Source organism: Drosophila kikkawai, chromosome 2L (assembly GCF_030179895.1).
Source record: "Drosophila kikkawai strain 14028-0561.14 chromosome 2L, DkikHiC1v2, whole genome shotgun sequence".
NCBI classification, from domain to species: domain Eukaryota; kingdom Metazoa; phylum Arthropoda; class Insecta; order Diptera; family Drosophilidae; genus Drosophila; species Drosophila kikkawai.
Window position 1 is genome coordinate 29,061,616 of NC_091728.1, and position 8,646 is coordinate 29,070,261.

Consider the following 8,646-nt stretch of genomic DNA (forward strand, 5'->3'; position numbering starts at 1 on the left):
TCGTGTGGACAGGATCACCACACCCTTCTACATGCCGACGAACGCTCAGCGTTATCCTACGCTTTCCAGAGCTGATACTTCCTGGTACCTTTGCTGCGTATCCTCGCAAGGGGGGGGGGAGAATGTTCACGAACGCTCTCATTTTCTCTCCCTCTTCCTCCGGACTTCCAGTCCAAAGAGCTTCCAATCCGCTCTTCCTAGCTATAGTTTCTTTTGTATAGTTAGTTGTTAGTTGTTGTTATAGTTGTATAGACATCGACGCACGTCGCGCAAAACCCCGAAAAGTTCTACGTGTTATTATTTATCGAGTGCATTTCAGACTTAAAGCCGCCCCCCTCCAACACAAATATATAAAACTAAAATCAAAATCACATATGTAAATTTCCCCATGTAAATATAGTAGTAAAATTATAGCCCGTCGACTTATGTGGTACGTAACACGGAATAACCTAATTTCTCAGAACCAAGTTGCATTTAAACAAAAACACAGCACTATGGACGCCTTGTTGCGTATTCAACACTTCGCGTCGAACGCTCTTTCATCTAAAAATCACGTCTCCATATTGGCGACGGATTTTGAAAGAGCCTTCGACCGCGTGGGGACTCATGCCGTGCTTTGCCAGCTTGAGCGCTGGGGCGTTGGTCCAAGGCTTTATAACCTTATAAAGGCCTTCATGACCAATCGTACTTTCAGAGTTCGGGTCAATAACAACACCTCCAACACCCACAGCCTCTACAATGGCATTCCACAAGGCTCCCCACTCTCAGTAGTGCTTTTCATTATAGCTTTTCATAAATGATATTGTAAAAAGACATAAGGATATACATGTATCAATATATGCAGATGACGCTATCTTTTTCACTAAACTAAAAAATGTAAACACTGTTAAAGATAAATTTTTAGATATTTTAAGTGATATAGATTCCTGGGGAGCTGTTTCTGGGGCTTCTCTAGCTATAGAAAAATGTAAAATACTTCATATTTGTCGTAAGCACAGATGTTCCCTCCCTGATATAGACTTGGAAAATAATAGAATAGAAAATGTAACAAATCTAACCATTTTAGGCATAACTTTTGACACCAAACTGCTCTTCAATGTACATTGTATCAATCATCGAAATACACTAGGATTCACATAAACACACTTATAGGAATAACTCGGGCCCTGATGCTCTCTGTTTACGCCAGGAGGCCCCTGCTCCCCCTCTGCCCACCGAGCGTCCAAAAGCTTAAGCGCTCCCAGCTTAGCAACGCTCGCCCGCTCTCCGCTCCTCGGTATTACCGATCGCACGCTCCCGTGTTCCCGATCGTCGCTCGCTTCTAGGGACGGCTACGCCGCTCTAGTTCACGGTTCTCCCGCTCTCGCGCCGTTAAGCTAGGCTTCTCGGCCGGCAGCGGGCCCTTAGGCTAAGCTACGTTTAGTTCCAATACGAATGTCAATAAATGCATGCAAAGGGCGCTCCATGCCAACGTCATTTTTCGACCCCCGAATTTCTGGACCTTTTTTCTGCGTTTCTTCTTCGTGGGACGGATTTTTCTACTGATCCTTTTGCGGAGGATATCCTAGCCACCCCACTCCTAAACATGGTCCTTCGAGCCGGATAAGGATATCGTCCTGGAATCCTTTTTTTCCATCAGCTTTGGTGGTGCCGCCGCAGAAAAGATAAGTAAAAAGTTTCCTCCCGTCTCTAATTGCCGGTCGTTTTTTTTTTTAATTTATTGGTAAATAAATTCCTAACGCTACAAGTTAAAAACTTATAAATTAGTGCGATAGTCACAACGGGTCAATTATAAAATTTTCATATCTGTCTTAAAACTACACAAGATTGAAATACATGTATATCTTATTCTAACAATTTGAATGTCCTTATGTTATAATTGAAGATTTATTTTATTATGTCTAGTATACGTATGCATTTCTATAAAACTTTATTAAATTATTCTTAAATTGCGGTGTGCTTCTTATTGATTTTAAATTTTGAGGAAGTTCATTTCACAAGCGAATAGTGTGAATAAAAAAGTGGCGTTCAGAAGACGAAAGATTATGACGAAAATTAATGAGATTATTGGTTCTTGCTGATGTTCCAAATTTTAGTTTTTCAAATAGATAACTGGGCTCTCTGGTATTTATTACCTTATGCAAAAGAATTAGATTTCTGCTATTAATTAATAATGGGATCACCTCGTTTAATATTGAATATGTATCTTGCAATGTTGTTAAATGCAACGTTTAATTTGTGTTGGGAGGCAGCATCACAGTTCCCGAAAATTTCTATCCCATAACTTAGGGAAGGTATGAGATACGCCTTTGCAATCATAAGCCGCATATCAGCCGATAGGTACTTTTGTGTCATGTAGAGTTGCCTAAGTAGGCCGTATATTTTCCCTGATACCCTTATGACGTCACTCGGCACACTTTCATGTGCACTCCATGAAAGGTTATTAGTCATGGTAATACCTAGATTAACAACTTGCTCAACATACTCAATACAGCCATTATTAATACGAAGACTAGGAAGATTCGGAATATTTGACGATCTTTTACTAACAATTAAACATTTACATTTTGACGGATTAAGGGAGAGTCCATTCATGTTTGCCCACTTACTAATATTTGACAATTCAAGGTTACATACATCTACACAGTCAAAAATTCTAGCAACAGGACAACTAACATACATTTGAACATCGTCAGCAAGAGAACCATTGGTTAATACACTCGGGAGGTCATTCACGTACATAGAAAACAGTAGAGGACCAAGAACAGAGCCTTGAGGTACACCTCGCGTCAAGATCATATCGTCAGATGGTCCAGTGTCAGTGATCACAGTTTGCGATCTGCCATATAAATATGATGAAATTAATTTAACAGCAGTGTCCGCGAATGAGAAGAACTTTGAAAGCTTCGTACATAAAATTTCGTGGTTAACCGTGTCAAAGGCTTTGCTAAAGTCCAAAAGAGTCAATAACGTCACATGTTTGTCATCAAGTTTTTGTCTAATGCTCTCAGTTATATCTATTATTGCAGTGGTACAGCTTCTAAATTGTCTAAAGCCAGATTGGTTATTGCACATTAGGGTGTTTTGTCTCAGAAACCAGTTGATCTGTTTGGCCAATAGTTGCTCAAAGACTTTGGATAAAAATGGCAGTATGGATATCGGCCTATATTCGCCGTTAGTTTTTGGGACAGGAACAATTTTGGCTGATTTCCAGCAGGTAGGGAAACTAGACAAACAAACTAGTCAAAACGGAATTGAACACATATGTTATTTGGTCTAAAATCTTTGGCAATATAATTTTTATAAATTTGGGATGAACATTATCAAGCCCAACCGCACTCGATTTTACAGAAAGGACTGATTCTAGTACGTCACTCGGCGAAACACACATAAAACTAAAGCTATTATCACAGATATTATTCACAGTCATGTCCAAATAAGGGTTAGTCAATGTTTCAGGTACGTTTGATTGCAGGAATTTTCTGTTGAGATCATTGGGGTCTATGTCTAATTTGCTATTGTGGTTTGATTTTCCGATTCCCAACATTTTAAGTTCTCTTCATTTTTGTTTCATTGTTATTGTACTGGTAAATTTTTGAGCGAAATAATTGCTCTTTGCATTGGCAATCATCAAGTTAGCAGTCATTCTCAAAGACTTAAATTCGTCATAGTAACTTGCAATTTTGTATCTTTTCCAGCGTCTATAGGCAATATCGCGTCGATTGATCATTGCAGCAATACCATTATTGAACCACAGATTATCTTTGGCTTTAAGAACCTTTTGCTTAAGTGGCACAAACCTTTCGTACATTGAGTCAATGCAGTACGTTAAATAATGCAGTTGGGAGTTAACGTCACTAAAAAAGTATCCAATTCATGACTTAGAAGTTCAAAGTCAATGTTCCTAAAGTCCCTATAGAAAAGTGTATGGTCAGTACAGTTAAGGTTAAATGCGTACGTCATATATATTAGGTCATGTTTTGAGAAAGCCGGCACTGAGACCTGGTCATAAAGAAGAATTTTGTCTGTATTGCTGACAAAGAAGACATCTAGAAGTGTATTTGAATTCGTCGTAAAATGTGTTGGGAGAGTCTTATTTACTAGTTGTAGTCCAAGGCTTTCCATTTCAGAGTTTAATTGTCGTTCCCTTAGCATATTACTATTCAGGTCCCCAGTTATTAAAACGTCAGTGTATTCGGAACATAAAGAAGATACCTCGTCAATAAATTCACTACAGTCAATCGTTCTGTTTGGCCTGTAGACACATCCAAGGAGCATATTCGATAAGTTTCCACGCCCATGCACTTCCAGGAAGAGATATTCTATTGAACTGCCAGAGGGTTGTTTGATTACTAATTTGGTTTTTAAAGTTTTCTTAATATAGATGACAACCCTTCCAGCATGCGGTCAGATCTATAAAGGTCATAACCATCACATTCAACTAGGACATCACTAAGTTGAGGGACAAACCAAGTTTCACTAACACACACAACATCAACATTAGATTTAATAAACAAATACCGGAACTCATCAATTTTTTTGCATAAGCTTTGAGCGTTAATATTGCATATACGCAACCCTTCTTTTTGTTTTGCAAGAACCCTAATTATTGCACTACTACTCGTTCTGGATGCTGTTAAATCAAAGCTATTGAATTAAAATAATAAATTAAGCACACACGCAATTTAAGAACTATCAAAATAATTACAAAAAAAGAATTCTATTAAACTGATCTCTCTTAAAGAACTTAGCCTATTAAACCTACATAAGAGACAAATACTAACGAAAAAGAGTTCCCTCTCTTAGTTGCTCTTCAGCATTTCCAGCAGACGAGATATCCAGAGATAGCGATGTATTAGCTTGCAGGTCGTGGAGCTTCTGCATGCTATCAATACGCATTATCTCTGCGTCGGCTCCCTCGTATTGGGTGACATGGACGACCGCCCGTCGTGTAAACACCCAGTGCAGACGCTTAAGCTTTTTTAAGCGCATGGCCTCTTTGAAGATAGCGTAGTTCTCTCTTGAAAGCTGCTCATTTAAGTAGAGGGCTGCTGGGGAATTGATACCCAAAAGTTTTAGGTTTAGTGGCTGCTTAAATTCTTTTCGGTATGCACCAGCCGCACGCAGCATCGCGGCCTTATCTCGCACGTGTTCAAATTTAATAATAATGGCCGGATCCACGGCTGGATTAGATCTCCGCGGCTTTATCCGGAAAATATCGCGGATCCTAGGTGGTGGCGTGAGTTTCAGGCTGAAGCATAGGGAGTGGATCAGAGTTTTTAAATTTTCGCCTTCACCCACCCAAATGTTGAGCCTCCTTAGCAGAGGCCTCCAGCTGCAACAACCGCTTCTTCAGCTGCTCCACACCGGCGACTTCTCTTTGAGTGAGTTTTTCAATGGTCTCACTCATCACATTTACCTTTTCGCCCAGCTCTTGTAGTATGCGGCTTTCGGATGCTTGAACCGCATCAGTTAATGTGGCTGATATACTGGCTGTTTTCTCGGCTAGCTTGTTCTCGATGATGTCCAGTAATTTAGGACACGGCACATCAGAGGGTCGATCCTTCTTTAAGTCCGTGGACGTAGCTTCACGCTGGCGCTTGGATGCTGGAGCCATTTGTTTGTGTGCGTGCGACGGATTATGCTTTGTCTTCTGTGTTCTGATAATAGTTGTCCGAAATTTAAATTTCGGTCAACCTACATACGATTTTTTGTCAACTCCTAGTCCGAGTTTTCCGACACAACGGCAATTAAACAACGTAAAAATCTACATACATATATCAAGTCCAATTTTCCCCACTTCCATTTGCCTGCACTTCGTTCTGCAACGGCATAATTATCGCCGTTTTTTTTCTTCCACTTCTTCGGCCCGTTGTACATTTCTCCGTACATACATACATACGTCCTTATATTCGGCCGTACATCAACGACTAAAACGGTCTTGATATACGCACATACATACGGCGCGCATTACTCCGCGAGTTGGTTGGTCATTTACTTACAGTGGTAATTGACATCCGCAAACTGCAGCCGAACAATATATTAAAAAAAAGGAATATACATAACTAGTGAACGTGTGTTTCAAGTCGAGCGCCGCGGCAGTGAAAATTCTACAGTGAATATTTCGTGTTGCCGAATTCGGCCCCCTACCCGAGATTTTATTCTTATATGTATATTCGGTCACTGTGTGTTTCTCGCCGCCTCGATATTTTCTTGAACACAATTCCTTCAACTTCAAATAATACAGTCCACTTCTCGACGCTCTACTGTACTTATGCCAATATATAAATATATTTTCGGCCTCCAATATTTTTGTACGCCCTCACAACTCCAGTCCAGTTATCGGGTTTCCACTGTACAAAATAAAGACAACTTTTCCATACATATTTTGCATGCTCATACAATTAAATACGTATTTATATTTTCTTCCCTTACATACAGGAATTAAATAACCATCAACAATAACAAACAACCAAGATTTTATTTCTCCACATCCGCACAACCGCCGCAGCAGGTGTGTTGTTATTGTTGTTGTTCCTTGAGTTCCGTTTTGTTCTCTCTCCTGAGCTCTTCACTTAGGCTGTGTTTTGCCGACGGCTTTTCTTAAACCAAACTTCGATTTATGGTTGTTTTCGGACCCCCGCACTAACCGCCGTATCAGCCGTGCTGTTGTTGTTGTTGTTTCGGTTTCTGTGCCTTTGCGCCTCATTTATGCACTGCTTTGCCGACGGCATAGCCCAGTGAGTTTTCCCCGAGTCAAAGCCAAGGTTTATTTTTTAATTCCGCCTTTCCGGCTCCGTAATAATTACGTGCAAGTACTTAATTAATTCACAACAAGCTCCACTTCCGAGCCACGGAATATATATAGACATCTCTGCTTCCTAATCCACCACCATCACGGACATTCCGGTCTACGTTCGGGTTCCCGACTCTGCTTTCCACTTCGAATCAGGCATCCTTCGCCTGCAGCAGCTGTCGCCGTGTCTCTTGTCCGTCCTTATTGAGTTTTCTTTGCGCCTCTCGACTCACGCTGTGCGTTTCCAAAATGGCTCAAAATGCAGTGGACATCGCCTTAAGAAAGTTTAGTGCCACGATAGCCCGTGTTAGCCAATTCGAAGCTAACATTCACACTCCGAGCGGTCCTGACACTGAGAGATTTTCCCCTGCCATGTGCCGGATCCATCGGGACCAAATTCGGGCCCTGTGGGAAAAGGTGGAGAACAGCTATGAAAGCTGCTCCGATCTTCTTTCCGTGTCCGCCGACAATACCGCCGCCTCGACAGTCCTCGAATCAAAATATAGCGACTGTTACTCCATCTATTCGGGGTGTGTTGTCCAACTTCAGGACGTTCTTGACAAGGCCGCCTCCCAGGCCAATCACGCTTCCGTCAGTGTCCAACCAATTCCTTCTACGGGTTGTCGCCTGCCACCAGTGGACACCGCGGTCTTCACAGGCGATTATCTTCGGTGGCCCACCTTCCGGGACCTCTTCACGGCGATTTACATTAATAATTCCCGACTCACGCCTGTGGAGAGGTTGTTCCACCTACTTTCGAAGACAAGCGGCGATGCGCATGCCATCGTTTCAAAGGCCTCTCTGACCAACGAGGGTTTCGTCTCAGCATGGAGAAGCCTTTCCGACCGCTTTGAAAATAAGCGATTGTTAGTCAACAGTCAGTTAAAGATTCTTTTTAACATCCAGGCTGTTCCTCAAGAATCCGGAGTCGCTCTAAGAGAGCTGCAAGGTACAATTCAAAGTTGTTTGACCGCCTTACAAATGTCCTCCATTGAAGTCGAGGCGTGGGACTGTCTTCTTGTGTTTATGGTCTCCTCAAAGCTTCCCAAAATTACGCTTTCCTTGTGGGAGCAATCAATTCGCAATAAAGCAGAAATTCCAACCTGGAAGGAGTTGGACGCATTTCTGACTGAGCGCCATTGCACTTTGGAGGCCATCGACGACGTCAGGCCTAGCGGCTCTGGGCATCTTCCGCCAAGGTCATCAAATGCTAATCCACTGGTGCGAAGGCTCAATTCACACGAAGTTAGGGTGGCTCCAACACCGAGAAGGTGTAATCTATGTTCCAGAGAAGACCACCCTATCCGTATATGTCCGCTTTTCCTAGACATGAATGAAAATGAGCGGTCAGACTTCATCCGAAAAAAGCAACTCTGCTTGAATTGTTTTTCCCGAGGGCACCAGCAACGGGACTGTACTAGTGCCCATTCCAGCTTTACGTGCCACAGCCGGCATCACACTCTGCTGCACCGCGACAATCCTACTACTAATGTTCCAAGACCCTCCGCTCCATCTAGTCCTCGACTTGCACCCACCCAAAGAATTTCCTCGTTCTCCACACGAGTGACCACTTCTGCCGATTCCTCCAAGTACTGGGTTCCGTACGACGATAGCAAGAGCAGACGTGCCCGAGGTATTTTATCCTACCAATGCCGAGTCTGCCAAGGGAACCATCCGCTCCGGAAGTGCCAACAGTTCTTCAAACTCTGCGCTGAGAAGAGGCTCCGAGCGGTTCTCGAGCACCGATATTGTTCCAACTGTTTGGCCCACGAGCATTCCGAGGGAACCTGCCGCAGCGGTGACCGATGCAAGACGTGCAATCAGCACCACCATACTCTCCTGCATCCGCA